The 15742-nt window shown below is 41.4% G+C and overlaps 1 protein-coding gene across 1 annotated transcript in view; it reads right to left on the bottom strand.

The window, feature by feature from the left end:
* The window catches only part of LOC146808477 (transient receptor potential cation channel subfamily M member 2-like), a 1642641-nt gene that overhangs the window by 946984 nt on the left and 679915 nt on the right, over window positions 1–15742 (bottom strand). The window lies entirely within an intron of this gene.

Here is a 15742-nt window from a genome sequence, read left to right as displayed (position 1 = left end):
ATGTTACTGACCATGTCATGAGTGATGTAATATGTGACGTCATCAGCAGTGCATTGCGGAGGCGCGAGTTATAGTTAGCTGAACTAACTATAACAGTGGAATATGTAGGGTTTTGTACTAGGGAAATGTCCAGCTATCTATAACGCCCCTGAAGCCTATGGTTTTTTCCGTGAATTTCTAAGGTTTTTTAAATGCCAATTCCTAACTATAACGCCCCTGAAACCTTTTGTTTTTTCAGTGAATTTCAAAGGTTTATTAAATGCCAAATCCTAACCATAACGTGCTTGAAACCTATGGTTTTTTCAGTGAATTTCAAAGGTTTTTTAAATGCTAATTCCTATCTATAACTTATCTCTAAAGATATCATGTTTAATGATTTTGATTGTAATTCTATATTTTTCAAATTCAGTGTGTCAATTTCATTAATTATGTTTTTTTTAAAATACTTTTTTATCACCATTTTTTATACTTATTTTTTCAATTAATTCTTTTAAAAATTAAAAAATAATATTTGAATTTAATGGGTTTTCAAACATATTTTTTTATATTTTTCAAAATATTTTTTTAACTATATGTTCAAAACTTTATTTTATATATTTTTTTCCATGTTTTTGGATCCGGGCACCCTATGCGCACCGTTCTCGATCCCTACGCAATAGCATCCGCGCATGGTATGCGTTGGGTACGTGTTTAGTGCGCAATCGCAATGCGACCAGTACGCGACTCCCAGCCTATACGCGACACGTTCGATATATGTAACGCGACGTTTACGCGCTTCCGCGATGCGTCATCTGCGTCTATGACGCAGTAGGTGCGCGGATCCCGCGAAATATTTAACATTTAAAAAAACATATATATGTCTTTCATGTGAATATTAATTGAAGACAAACCCTGAACTAGTCTTAAAAGTAATACATTTGTACATCTAATCCTATATTTCTTTTTAATTCAATTTCGCGGATGCAAGCTGGGTGCGTGCTGCGTATGCGCACGGTGCGCGGATCCCATGTGACCTGCAAAAAAAAAGATTTGATTGGTTCATTATACTTCCTATTCTAACTATTGAAAGACTCCATCCAATTCAATCATTCTTCTTTGACCTTCTTTGGAGGAGCATCTCTTTGCAGAGAAGAAGATTTTTTTAAACTAAGCTTACACTTAGCTCTAGCTTTTTTCTCCCAAAAATGCCTTCAGGGCAGCAGGCATCACCTGCATCTCCTCATACATCTGAGGATGAATTTTTGGAGGAGACACCACGCACACCACGTGTTTCTTCAGTGGTGTGGAAATTTTTTACTTTTCCCGAGGGGCAAACAAAGACCAATGCCACCTTGGTCACGTGCAAGATTTGCAAAAGAGTGCTGTCGCGAGGGGATCCTAACAAGAAATACTCGTGCGGCACGGTGAGTATGATGAATCACCTAAGGACCCTTCATCCGAACAATCTTGCACGAGAAGAGTGCAAACGGATGAGAAACACTCCTGCTCCTGCTCCTTCCACCTCATCGGAGCCGAGCACTTCAAGAGTGCATCCATCAGCCAAAAAGTTGGACATCCGTCCTCAATTTCAATATTTAAAAGTGCTCTGCACTAAGTGCAATGCAACTTTGTGTTACGGTGAGCAGTCGATCGATCTGATCTGCCGCCGGCAAGAAAGTCACATTTGCTAGTTTTTTTTTTAGTTTTTTTTTATTATTCCCTGAAGTTCATTGTTTGGTTCCTCCTGTTTTGTTTTTTGGGTTTTTTTTTGCAGAAAACCCCCCAAAAAATATAAAAGAAAGAAGAAAAAAAAAAAGTTCTTGTAAGAACTAACTTTCCTTTTTTAAAAAAAAGAGCTAAATGTCTTTGTTAGTGTGTGAAAGTTTAGATGAATGTATGTGTAGTACGTAATTGAGTGAATGAATGCATTAGTAGTGTATGGTGAATGTATAAGTGCAGAACTATGAGGAAGTGCTGCTGCATCACACAGTAACCTCTTTAACTACAGTGTGCTGTAGTACTTCCGAAGCACAGGGATGCAACACATGTACATAAATATGTTGCAATAATGGAATGGAACCAAGCAAAAGGAAGTTAGGGGGTGAGAAGTCATATGAGGTATTTAGGGGTCCAGTTAGTACAGAAGCTCGAGGATATTCCTAATGTACATTGGAGAAGGGTCTCTAAAGAGGTGACTAGTTTACTTACACGCTGGTCGAACCTCCCTCTTAATATCTATGGGAGGGTCAACCTCGTGAAAATGATAATCTTACCAAAAATCACTTTTCTATATAATTCAATTCAATTGCTATTTAGGACTGACGATATAGCTAAGCTACAAGGAAAAATAGGTACCCTTATTTGGGAATCGAAGAGTTCTAGAATAGCCTGGAAAAAACTTAGAAAAGGTCTCACAGTGGGTGGGTTAATATTACCAGACCTACTTACATATTGCTATTCTTTCCAATGTAAAAATTTTAGGATGCTGGCTAATAAAACGGACTCATCCTCTTTAGGCTTATTATTTCAGGCCTTGTTAAAAGATATAGCGCAAGGTCAGGATTTTTTTTTATTCAAATATGGAAATCCGAAGTTTTTCAAAATAGTTAGGCTATGCATTATTTCAATCATACTCATCACTTAACAGCGGGCAAAAAAAAAAACAATCAAAAAGATTGTTAAAAAAAAAACCAACATGCTATTCTCAACAAAATACCACAAGATACAAATCACAGATATATAAGATGCTTACAGCTAACAAAATTTTATACGTTTAACTTACATAAACTGTAAATGTTGTCGCTTTAAAATATTCACTGAATCTAAGGATGAATTTTTGGAGGACGCACCACGCCCACAACGTTTTCCTTCAGTGGTGTGGACATTTTTTACTTTTCCCGAGGGGCAAACAAAGATCAATGCCACCTTGGTCACGTGCAAGATTTGCAAAAGAGTTCTGTTGCAAGGGGATCCTAACAAGAAATACTTGTACGGCACGGCAAGTATGATGAAACACCGAAGGACCCTTCATCCAAACAATCTTGCACAAGAAGAGTGCAAACAGATGAGAAACACTCCTGTTCTGTATCTGTAAAAAAGAATCACAAATAAATGTATATTAATAACTTTCAAATGTATACTATTCCATTACTGTACAAACACATTTTATATAAAAACTGACTAAGAAACTATAGCCCTGAACCACAAGTGTGACGATTGTAAAACAGTACATGCATAGTGCATACTACTTTGAAGCAGTTCATGCCCTAAAGCCTACCTCACTAAAAGACTACATGCTAACTGACTAAATGATTACAGTACTATAAGGAGACACACTGGGTGAGTGACAGGGTGTTTGCTAGAAGTGTATGAATACTGACTGGGGAATTGAAGGTGTGAAAGACAACTGTGTAGGTGGTTAGAGGCCTGCATGCATAGTGAATAGGCATTTGAAGCAGTCTATGTGCTAAGGCCTGGTTCACTGCATGAGTAATTGGGAACTGACAGAATGATTAGAGTACAGCAAGGAGAGTGCCTAGGTGAATTTATAAGTGGTTGGCTTTTGACACAGTGAATGGATTAGTACTTGGTACTGAATGGGTCACTAGAGGAGTGCAAAGGGAGTGACAGGATGTTTGCTAGACTGTATGGATACTGACTAGGGAATTGAAGATGGGAAAGATAAGTGTATAGTATGTTAGAAGACTGCATGCATACTGCACAGACATTTGAAGCAGTCTATGTGGTAATGTATGGTTCACAACATGAGTACGTGGAAACTGACTACATCATCAGACTACTGCTAGGACAGTGCCTGGGTAAAACTTTTACATTTTCAGTTCTGGCACAGTGAAGAGAATAGTACATGGTACTGCACTTTAGTGTCAAACCCTGACTCATTTTATCAATGCATAAGCAAAGAATAGCTTCTAAAGCTACTAAAACTTGACAACATGACCGATTTTAAAACCGTTATCTGTTAGCAAATACACCATGTTACCAAATACTTCTATCACAATCCTTACCCAAATGTACACAGCCTGACAGTGTGATTTTAGACAAGCAACACTATCCCTAGCAGTTTGCCAAAACTCATTCACTAGTCTAGAAGAGGTAAGGGTTCTGCACTCAATCTACATATTTAAGTACAGCACATTAGTTTCAACGCATAAGCAAAGACTGGCTTCTAATGCTACTAAAACTTGACAACATGACAGGTTTTAAAAGAGTTATCTGCCAGAAAATACACAATGTTACCAAATGCTTCTCTCACAGTGCACACAGACTCACAGTGTGATTCTAGACAACAACCACTATACCTCGGAGTTTACCAAAAATCATTCACTACTGTGGAAGTGATAAGGGAACTGCACACGATCTACATATTTCAGGACTGCACTATTGTGTCAAAGCCTGACTCATTAAAGCAAAGCATAAGCAAAAACTGGCTTCTAATGCTACTAAAACTTGACAACAAGACAGGTTTTAAAACAATTATCTGTCAGCAAATACACAATGCCCCAAATGCTTCTCTCACAGTGGTTCCCACATGCACACAGACTCACACAGACTCACAGTGTGATTCTAGGCATGCAACACTATCCCTAGCAGCTTACCAAAACTCATTCACTACTGTGCAAGGGGTAAGGAGACTACACACAATCTACATATTAAAGTACAACACATTAGTGTCAAAGCATGAATCATTTTATCAATGCATAAGCAAAGACTGGCTTTTAATGCTACTAAAACTTGACAACATGACAGGTTTAAAAATAGTTATCTGTCACCAAATACACAATGTTACCAAATGCTTCTCTCACAGTGGTTCCCAAATGCACACAGACTCACAGTGTAATTCTAGACAACAACCACTATACCTAGGAGTTTAACAAAAACCATTCACTACTGTGGAAGTGGTAAGGGAACTGCACACAATCTATATATTTCAGGACTGCACTTTTGTGTCAAAGCCGAACTCATTTAATTAACGCATAAGCAAAGACTGGCTTCTAATGCCACTAAAACTTGACAACATGACCGGTTTAAAAAAAGTTATGTGTCAGAAAATACACGATGTTACCAAATGCTTCTCTCACAGTGGTTCCCAAATGCACACTAACTCACAGTGTCATTCTAGACAAGCACCACTATCCCTAGGAGTTTACCAAAACTCATTCACTACAGTGGAAGTGGTAAGGGAACTGCACACAATCTACATATTTCAGGATTGCACTTTTGTGTCAAAGCCTGACTCATTTAATCAAAGCATAACCAAAAACTGCCTTCTAATGCTACTAAAACTTGACAACAAGACAGGTTTTAAAACAGTTATCTGTCAGCAAATACACAATGTTACCAAATGTTTCTCTCACAGTGGTTCCCAAATGCACACAGACTCACAGTGTGATTCTAGACAAACAACACTATCCCTAGCAGCTTACCAAAACGTATTCACTACTGTGCAAGGGGTAAAGAGACTACACACAATCTACATATTAAAGTACAGCACATTAGTGTCAAAGCATGACTTATTTTATCAATGCATAAGCAAAGACTGGCTTCTAATGCTTCTAAAACTTGATAACATGACAGGTTTTAAAACAGTTATCTGTCAGCAAATACACGATGTTACCAAATGCTTCTCTCACAGTGGTACCCAAATGCACACATACTCACTGTGTGATTCTAGACAAACAACACTATCCCTTGCACTATACCAAAACACATTTCTTCATCTAGAAGGAGTACTACATTTTAATATAGAAACATAACTCATTTCACAAATTCATAAACAATGACTGGTTTCTAATTCTACCAAAATATAAAAACAGCATAGTTATCTGTCTGCAAACACATGAAAAACACAAATGCATATCACAGAATGGTTTCTACATGCACACACACTGTCAATAAGATTGTAGAGAAAAAAAGTACTCCCTACACTTTAGCAGGAGAAATACATTAGTCTGATTAAAATAGTCTACATACATCCCCTCACAATTAAATAACTCACCTTTCAAGTTGTTTTGTAGATTAAGAAGTATATCAGTCACACACCAGATTTTCTTTTACAGACTCTCTGCACTGTGCACCTCTCAGCAAAAACAAAGAATGGAAAAGTTTCCCTTTCATTTTCCACACATATACATGTAAACATCAAATCACAATCCTTCACACATAAATTCAAAAGCAAACACACATTTCTATTGGTTAAACATTTCAACCCTTTCCAAATGAAATACATTTCAACCCTTCCCCCAATCTGCCTTCTGCCTGTTACCATAGAAACAGGTCATGGAACACTGCACTGAGCACACAGGTCACAAGTTCAGCACACAATGTTGCTAAAGAAGACAGCAAGTGTACTTGACTTTTCAACATCTCAGCTTATCATATATAATGTTCCTTACAATCAGTTTTTGTTAACCAATAAGAATCATGCCTTTAAAAAACAGAAATATACACCCTACCTTTCAGTGTAGAAGTTTTCATACAACCAATGATTTCTTGTCTTTTTCAATTTTATTTTTCCTTGGATCTGCGCACCCAACGCGAGAGGATCCGTGCACCAAACGCGATAGGATGCGCGCACCGTGCGTGCATTCCGCCGTTTAAAAAAATAAATAAAAAGGGGGTCCTTCTGGGACCCCCTAAGCACCTCTAGAGGGTCAGACTATTTCCACTCTACCCCCTATATATGTTTTATCACTTATTCCCCTTGCTTCTTCGGCCTTGCTTCTACCGAGGCATAAAATGGCCGCCAACAGTTCCTGGTTTCGAATGGAGACAGACACTCGACAGCCAATTAGCATTCAGCGCGCGATCGGGAGGGTGTGCGCTCGGTTCGGGGAGGGTGCGCTCAGGGTGCGGGTAGGGTCCGCGGATCCTCCGCCATAGATGTATATGTACTTTTAACTCTAATTTTCTCAGGAACTACTGAACGGATTCACACCATTTATGCAAAAGGCACGAGTCTGAACTGAGGACTACCTATTTGCCATATTTGGTGTAATTCCGTTCAGCGGTTCGGGCTGTAGCTGCGACAACAGATCCTATGGGAAATTGCATGGGGAAAACGCGTTTTGGGACCCCCCTTTTTTCTCGGCCCCCACTTGACGAATCACCACAAAACTTTCAGGGTAGGAGCGGAGCAGAGCTGGCCAAAAGTTTGAAAAATTTCGCAAAGATTCGGCAATCGCCGCCAGACTTATTGGGAATAGAATGTTGCAGATTTCCTATGGTAAATAGGTCCTAACTATAACTATCTACTGGCGACTGCCAGTAGATAATATATATATACATATATACATATTTTCATTGAAAAAAAACAAAGTTTGAAGGTAAGCTATATTTAGGTGATAATGTAAGTTAAAACACATTGTTTTAAGGGAACAAAACCATTGAAATTAACTGCCTATAGTTATAGGTATCACAACAATTGGTTCAGCACTCAATACAGTGTATTAAAAAAAAAAGAGTCCATGATGATGAGCATATAAAGAAGATTTTGGGAATCCAAGTGTTTTCTTTTATTTCCAATTAATTCTTTATTCAATGTACATTAAAACTCAGAAGGACTATAGCCAACGCGTTTCGTCTCAAAAAGAGACTTCTTCAACGCTCATAAAAGTCACAAATTGTTTTCACAGGCGTTTTATATTGCATCAGTCCAGAGTTCATAGGAAGAAATTCATGTGTTACTTGTTTCCATGAATACAGCGTCGTAGCCGGCAGCGCCTCCGTACATCGTTTTAAAAGTCAAGCTATCCTAAGTAGTTATAACTCAGCCCCTAAAGTAACTATAACTTGCGCCATGCCATGCACAGTGTTGTCATTAATGATGTAATTTAAGTTATTGCAGGGATGTTATCAATGATGTCATAGAATATGTCATAGGTGACATAGTATATGAGGTAAATAGCGGTGCATGGCTGGAGCGGCTGGCGCCGGCTTCATGTTCTTGTGCCCACTCAGAAGGGAGCAGCTTTCTTTTGAGCTCCCACCACTGTATTCTCTGCCCGCACTCTCTTGGGCAGGGAAACCCAGGGACCTGGGGGGTTGGGATCCCTTAGGTATTGCACTGGTTGAGCCCCCGGAGATGTTGTCCCCAGAGCTAAAAATTGGCTCCAGGAGAGGGGCCGTATGCCCCTCCCTAAAATGTAAAAGTTGGCCCTGGGGAATGGGATCCCCAGTGCCTGTGTGTGGCTCAGAGAGGGGGCTATGGACCCCCACTACAAATGGATCTGCCAAACAGGATGGGTTCCTGGGGCCTCCATAGGGCTCGGGAAGGAGAGCTGCACATACCTACCCCAAAATTATATAGCGCTGACACCCTGAGCACTGGTCCCTACAGGGGGCTTATTTCCAAAATGCGGGGGAGATTGTTTTTTAGCTGGAATGCGGATTCTCTATGGATCTATGGTGCTGTTTAAAACAAAAATTATATTTTTTACCCAGGGACTCAACCCAGGTCTAGGAGGCAGGGTATCCCTACCCTACATCTTTTTTTCAGGGCAGGGGACTGAGTCGCTGAGGCCTAAAATGGCTGATGCCACATCTTTGTTTATATGGTGGCTGCAAATAAGATCTTATCTTTAGATTTGTCATCTCTGAGGATTCTCTGCAGCATGATACATTCATTTGCATAAAATGTGAACCTTAATGTCTACTACTGAACGGAAATACACCAGATGACACAAAGCCTGCGCCTTCAAGTTTCATATTCAGACTCAAGAAACTCATAATGAAATACAGTGTTATTTCCTCTAAAGGCATACAGGCACTACAACTCCCATGATCCACTGCGAACAGCTCAATCAGTCATGAGGGGGAGTGACTATAAATAGAGTACCAGCACGGAGGCTGACATGCGTAATTCCATTCACCTGTGAAGTCAGTTTTGTTCTAGAGTGGAGCTGAGGAAGTGAAGCTCTATGGCTGCCGGTTTTGGCAGCATTTCTATTTTTTTCCATTAAATGGAACTGTGGATTTTGGTGGCCAATCTCAAGTTTCCCGTTATTGTAACAGGGAAGGATTTCTCTGTTGGTTCTTCATACACACCAGATGGTGTGTTTTCATTTTATGAAGCACAAGGAGGGCTTGATTTATGTGAATTCATTTCTTCTTCGTGGAAGTCTCATGACCTTTTGCACTCTACAAGCAGAGTGTGCTGGGCTTCCCACATTATACAGATAAGTGACTATTTGATTTTTTGCTTTAAGATTATTGTGCTGCTGAATCACCAAGTGTTTTTTTTACTTCCTGCTTTTTTCCTAAACTCCTAAAATACAAGACGGGTTCACCTATTTTTTTAAGAGGAGTATTTTCCTTGTGACATTTAATCTTGGGAGATAAATGAACACTTGCCATTAACGTTTTCTTTTGTGAGCAAATATTATTTACCTAAAGGTATTTTGCTTTTGCTGATTTTGGTTCCTTGGCTGCATATTTCCCATCACAGAAAAGAAAGGATTTTCTGAATCTAATGTTTGGTGACATTTTTTGGTTCCTTGATGAGAATATTCATCATTGACAAACATACATGGGATTTTCAGTGTGTGCATGGTAAGTATGAATTTATATATAACACATATACTTATACACTTACACTAGTACCTCAAAGGTTTTAATTGAGGATTTTTGAATTTACTTGTGATTCATTTGTATTGCAGCATTTTTGTACAAATCAGCATGGAAGGATGAATGAGACTGAATGTGGTGCATAAGGAAATTCATTGGTTCCTTAAGACAGCACCCCATTTGGTAGGTATCTTTCACAGCAAAACTATTCACATAAGCTATCTTTTAAAAGCAGTGAGAGTGGAGACCTTAATTGTCTTTATCTTTTCTTTACAGGTTTCCTTCCTGGCAGTTCCCTTCCCCACTACCCTTTCCATCACTCAATCACTCCAAGCTTCTGTGCCTTTATTGTATGCAGAATTGTGGGTATTGAGAGGTGGACCCAATCTGAACATCGTTCTGATCCCGAGGAGCTCATATGCATACATAGCCAAAACCTGACATCTATTAGCAAACCAAAAAATACATTTCCGTGGCAATGTGGTCCCAAACATAACTATTCAGTGTCAAACCTGATTCTGGATTACTTCTCTGTATTCCTCAAATGATTATCCAACAAGCTCTTAGAGAAACAACTCTTTTCCAATGATTTATGAATACAAGTAGCAAGGTCCTGGCTGCAGCGCCATTTTGTCAAAATTGCCTAGCAAGGATGCGGTGGAACACTAGAAAACTTATACCCAATGATTCAAAATGGCTGTTACCATCTCCCAAAAACCTGAGAGTTCAAGGATTCAAGGGAAGGATTATGTTACTTACCCTGTTAGCATCTGTTTGTGTCATTGTGTGCTGTAGGTTGACATACTCTGCATACTCCTGCCATCTAGTCTTGAGCTTGGAGTTGTGCAACTTGATTTTCTTCGAAGAAGTCTTTTGAGTCATGAGGTAGAGTGACTCCTCCTCTTGGTGATATTACACATGGGTATTGATTCCTTTGTTAGATTGTTTTCCCGCAGGCAGGTGAGAAAGGAGTGTAAGGAAAGGATGAGAATAAAGGTGTCCATGCCAAAGTAGTTAAAACATGACTGCAATGGCCAGAAGCGCCCAGGGCGGAGGGATGGCCCATGTGAATTCACAGCTCTACATGACACGAACAGATGCTTACACAATAAGTAACATAATTTGTTTGATGGCATGTATGGCTGTAGATACACATGAGGTATGTAGCACTGCCTGACCTACATTGGTTTGTTGGCATGATAGCACATCTACACAGTAGTGTTTAGTAAATGCTCTGCATTCTCTGTGAAGCAGTCCCTCCTAAGAAGCAGTGGCTATCTTGTGGGAATTGCAGTAGTTTGAAAAAGGGTATGTAGCTCTGCCTGACCGACATTGGCATGTTGGCGTGCTAACAATTTTACACAGTAGTGTTTAGTAAATGTATGTGGTGCAGACCATGTAGCTGCTTTACAAATTTCAGCTGTGGGGATATTACCTAAGAAAAAGACATAGGGGCCGATTCACAGAACTAACTTAAGACAAAATCCTAAACTTACTACTTTTGGTATTCACAGAAGTTAGGATTTTGTCTTAAGATAAACTTAAGACAGACTTAAGACAGACTTAAGACAAACTTAAGACAAACTTAAGACAAACTTAAGACAGACTTAAGACAGACTTAAGACAGACTTAAGACAAACTTAAGACAAAATCCTAACTTAAGTCTGTCTTAAGTTTGTCTTAAGTCTGTCTTAAGTCTGTCTTAAGTTTGTCTTAAGTCAGTCTTAAGTCAGTCTTAAGTCAGTCTTAAGTCTGTCTTAAGTTTGTCAAAGTTAAGACAAAATCCTAACTTCTGTGAATACCAAAAGTAGTAAGTTTAGGATTTTGTCTTAAGTTAGTTCTGTGAATCGGGCCCATAGTTGCTCCCTTTTTATGAGTAGAGTGTGCTCTGGGAGTTACAAGTACAGGTATTTTGGCTTTAATATAGCAAGTTTGAATGCATTTTACTATCCATCTGGCTGTTCCCCATTTTATGTAGGGGTAACAGAGCGAGATTGGGCGTGGCTATCCCTAATGGTGTGTTGAGGATTGCTCCCACCTATGGTTGAAGTTGAAGATGTTGAAGGTGGAACTTGGGGACATTGATGGTGTACCCCAATTTGTGGAGCAGATCTATTGTCAGCTGTATGTGTTGCTGACACTGCAAATGGCTGTTGGCTTTGATTAGTCAATCATCCAAGTATGGGAATACATGAATGTTTTGGTCAACGCACATGTGCTGCTATCTCTGCTAGCCACTTTGTAAGGAACCTTGGTGCTGAGGTGAATTGGTAGTGTTTTCTTGCTATCACAAACATGAAGTATACGCGATGAGAAGGATGAATGGTATATGGAAATAGGTGTCTTTTAGGGCCAAAGTAGCCTTAATGTCGCCTATCTGTGGAAGTGAAATTACATCTTCTAAAGTGACCATGTGAAAGTGTTCTGGTAGGATGTCGTATTTGAGAGGTATGAAATCTAGTTTTGGTCTCAGTGACCCGTCCTTCTTTGGAATTAGAAAGTACAGTGTGTTGCTGCTGAGGGGGAACTGACAATATAGCCTTGTTTCAGAAGCGTTAGGTGATCTTGTAACTAGGCCCGGATGTAGTTTGCGGAGTTTTGCTACGTGGAACTCTGCAAAGTTACAAAACATCTCTGCGAAATTCCGCGAGTTGTGAAGTGCAGTACAAACTGCAGTTTGTGCTGGTATTCCTGCTGCTCAGGAAGAAATTCTACCCGAGCGGCAGCTCGTGCTCACAAACTTACCATTCGTGATCACGAACTTACCGTTTGTGATTGTGAGCGGGGAAAAAACCCAGCTGCACATCGCAAAGTGGAGTTTTCTGCACTCTGCGAGCTCCGCGAAGTTTACCTCCCAGGCCTAGTTGCAACAATCTGTGATTGCGAGGTGGGAAGGTGAGTGTTGGGGTAATAAGCTCCAGACAGTAGCCGTGTTGGATAATGCTACTACCCATTGGTCTGTTGTGATGGTTTTCCAGACCAAGTGAAAGGACTGTAATCTTCCTCCGACAGGTGTTGTGTGATCAGGTGGGAAGGATGGGGCAGTCACTGTTTGAAAGTGTAGGCTGCACTGCGTATTGATGCACACTCTACCTTTCCTCTGTTATTATTGCCTCAAAAGGAGCCTATATACAATTCTTTAGTGTATGTGAACTGTCCCTGCTTTTTGCTGGGAAGTGGAGGCATCTGTTGCAAAGTATTTGTATTCACCCTTGTAGGTTGTGAAAGCAACCAAAGAGTCTGCAGAGCTCCCATTGCTTTAGCGGTGTCAAAATCTTTTTTCACCTTATCTAAAGTAGAGTCCACTTGAGAGCCAAATAAATATTCCTTATCACAAGGCATGTTCAAAACTGGCTGTTGAACATCCGGTTTAAAACCTGAGACAGGCGTGTCTCCTCAGCAGTATACCGGTGTTAATGCCACTAGCAGTCTGCTGCATCTAAGGCACATCGGATGGAATTATTAGTGATAGCCTGACCTCTGCTAACAACTTGCAGACCTCTTTTTTGTGTTCTTCGGGGAGATACTGCAGCAATTCTTCCATTTCATCCCAGTGGGCCCCATCATAATTTGCAAGTAGGGCTTGGGAGTTGCCAATGATTGGCTGCTTGAGCTGCAACATGTTTCCTAGCAGCATCAATGCATTTGCTCTCCTACTCAGGAGGTGTGGTATCCTCATTTGCTTGATTTTTTGCTGGTTTACAAACTGTGGTAGCAACAATGGAATATGGTGGGATCTGGCTGCGTATAAAAAGTGAGTCTGAGGGAACCGATTTATATTTCCTATCAACTCGCAGGGTTATCACTCGGGCCCATATTAGCTCTTTAAATATGTCATCCATGAGCCGTAACATGCCTGGAAGCATGGGCAGAAACTGTGAGTCCTTATGGGTGGATGACAGTGCATCAAAGAGGAAGTCTTGTTCTAGAGACTCCCTATGAAGTCGTACTTCATGATAGGTAACTGCCCTGGCAATTATATTTTGGTACGCACTAGCAGCTTTATGTAGTGAAGGGTGAGGGGGTAAAAATCTAGGTAATTGGGAGTTAAGGGGTCTGTGTCAAAAGTCCCAAGGATTTGGGTCCCCTAATGGTTTTATAAACCCCCTGTAGGTAAATCTGGAGGTGTATTATCTAGGGTGTTGTGATGTGGAGGACAAGGAGAAGATGGTGAAGGTTATGGTAATGAAGGAGGTGGTGGTGGCGGAGGACGATGTGCAGGGCTAGTAGCCTTGTCTTTAGACCTCTTTTATGGAGGTACAGGAATGTCCAAGGCCTCCTCAAATTGTAACTGCCTCTTAGGAGGAGGAGAGGCTATAATTTGCTCTGTGCCTACTTGAATTTGTATTTTTCTCTGTTTAATGTCCATCTTTTCAAAAATTGGCTTGACCGGTGACATAGACTGTGGAATGCTTTGAGAGTTTCGGTTGATTTCAAAATTGGGGCTTTAGATAATTTATTTTTCGGCACCGAAAAATTTGAAGACAGCTTCCGTATCGGTCAAGAAGGCTTACTGGAGACCGAAGAATGCGGTCGATCCGAGGAGGTCAGTGCCAAAGCCGAAGGTTTAGGGGCCAGATGTAAGACCTGCCAATTAGCGAGTCGCAAATTGTGTCGCATTTGCTACTCGCAATCTGCGACTCGTGAATTGGAATGCACAACAGTGTCTCAGACACAGTTTGCGATTCCTAATGGGGTCGCAACTTGCATGCCACATTAATATCAATGAGGCAGGCGCAATTTGCAACCCCTTTAGGAATGGCTAGCATTCACAGGGATGGTGGCCTGCTGGGGTCAGCAGACCACCATGTCTGTGACTGCTTTCTTAATAAGCGTTACAACAAACAAATGATGGACGGAATGCTGACAATGCACACATTCTCCCCCAGTCAAGAGATCTGGGTTAAATCCATCGTTCTTTTGCCCACTACACCACCCCAGTTTAGACATGGCCATATGCAAATCAGTCTTGACCCTGTGCCTCATGGGAACAGTCCAGCCCGAACTGCCAAGCCATGTCTTCCCTGGACCCGAATCAAGCATCCTAGGACCGGTTTCTGGCTATCAGCCGTCATCAGCCAGGATAGCTTGACTCCAGTGGCGTAGTGAGCACGGGTCCCACGTCTGGGAATACCCATCCCACTTAGGGCAAAAAGCGTTACAACAAACAAATGATGGACGGAATGCTGACAATGCACACATTCTCCCCCAGTCAAGAGATCTGGGTTAAATCCATCGTTCTTTTGCCCACTACACCACCCCAGTTTAGACATGGCCATATGCAAATCAGTCTTGACCCTGTGCCTCATGGGAACAGTCCAGCCCGAACTGCCAAGCCATGTCTTCCCTGGACCGGAATCAAGCATCCTAGGACCGGTTTCTGGCTATCAGCCGTCATCAGCCAGGATAGCTTGACTCCAGTGGCGTAGTGAGCACGGGTCCCACGTCTGGGAATACCCATCCCACTTAGGGCAAAAAGCGTTACAACAAACAAATGATGGACGGAATGCTGACAATGCACACATTCTCCCGCAGTCAAGAGATCTGGGTTAAATCCATCGTTCTTTTGCCCACTACACCACCCCAGTTTAGACATGGCCATATGCAAATCAGTCTTGACCCTGTGCCTCATGGGAACAGTCCAGCCCGAACTGCCAAGCCATGTCTTCCCTGGACCGGAATCAAGCATCCTAGGACCGGTATCTGGCTATCAGCCGTCATCAGCCAGGATAGCTTGACTCCAGTGGCGTAGTGAGCACGGGTCCCACGTCTGGGAATACCCATCCCACTTAGGGCAAAAAGCGTTACAACAAACAAATGATGGACGGAATGCTGACAATGCACACATTCTCCCCCAGTCAAGAGATCTGGGTTAAATCCATCGTTCTTTTGCCCACTACACCACCCCAGTTTAGACATGGCCATATGCAAATCAGTCTTGACCCTGTGCCTCATGGGAACAGTCCAGCCCGAACTGCCAAGCCATGTCTTCCCTGGACCGGAATCAAGCATCCTAGGACCGGTTTCTGGCTATCAGCCGTCATCAGCCAGGATAGCTTGACTCCAGTGGCGTAGTGAGCACGGGTCCCACGTCTGGGAATACCCATCCCACTTAGGGCAAAAAGCGTTACAACAAACAAATGATGGACGGAATGCTGACAATGCACACATTCTCCCGCAG

Source organism: Triturus cristatus, chromosome 8 (genome assembly GCF_964204655.1).
Source record: "Triturus cristatus chromosome 8, aTriCri1.1, whole genome shotgun sequence".
Lineage (NCBI taxonomy): Eukaryota > Metazoa > Chordata > Amphibia > Caudata > Salamandridae > Triturus > Triturus cristatus.
This window is presented reverse-complemented; position numbering and strand designations above follow the sequence as displayed.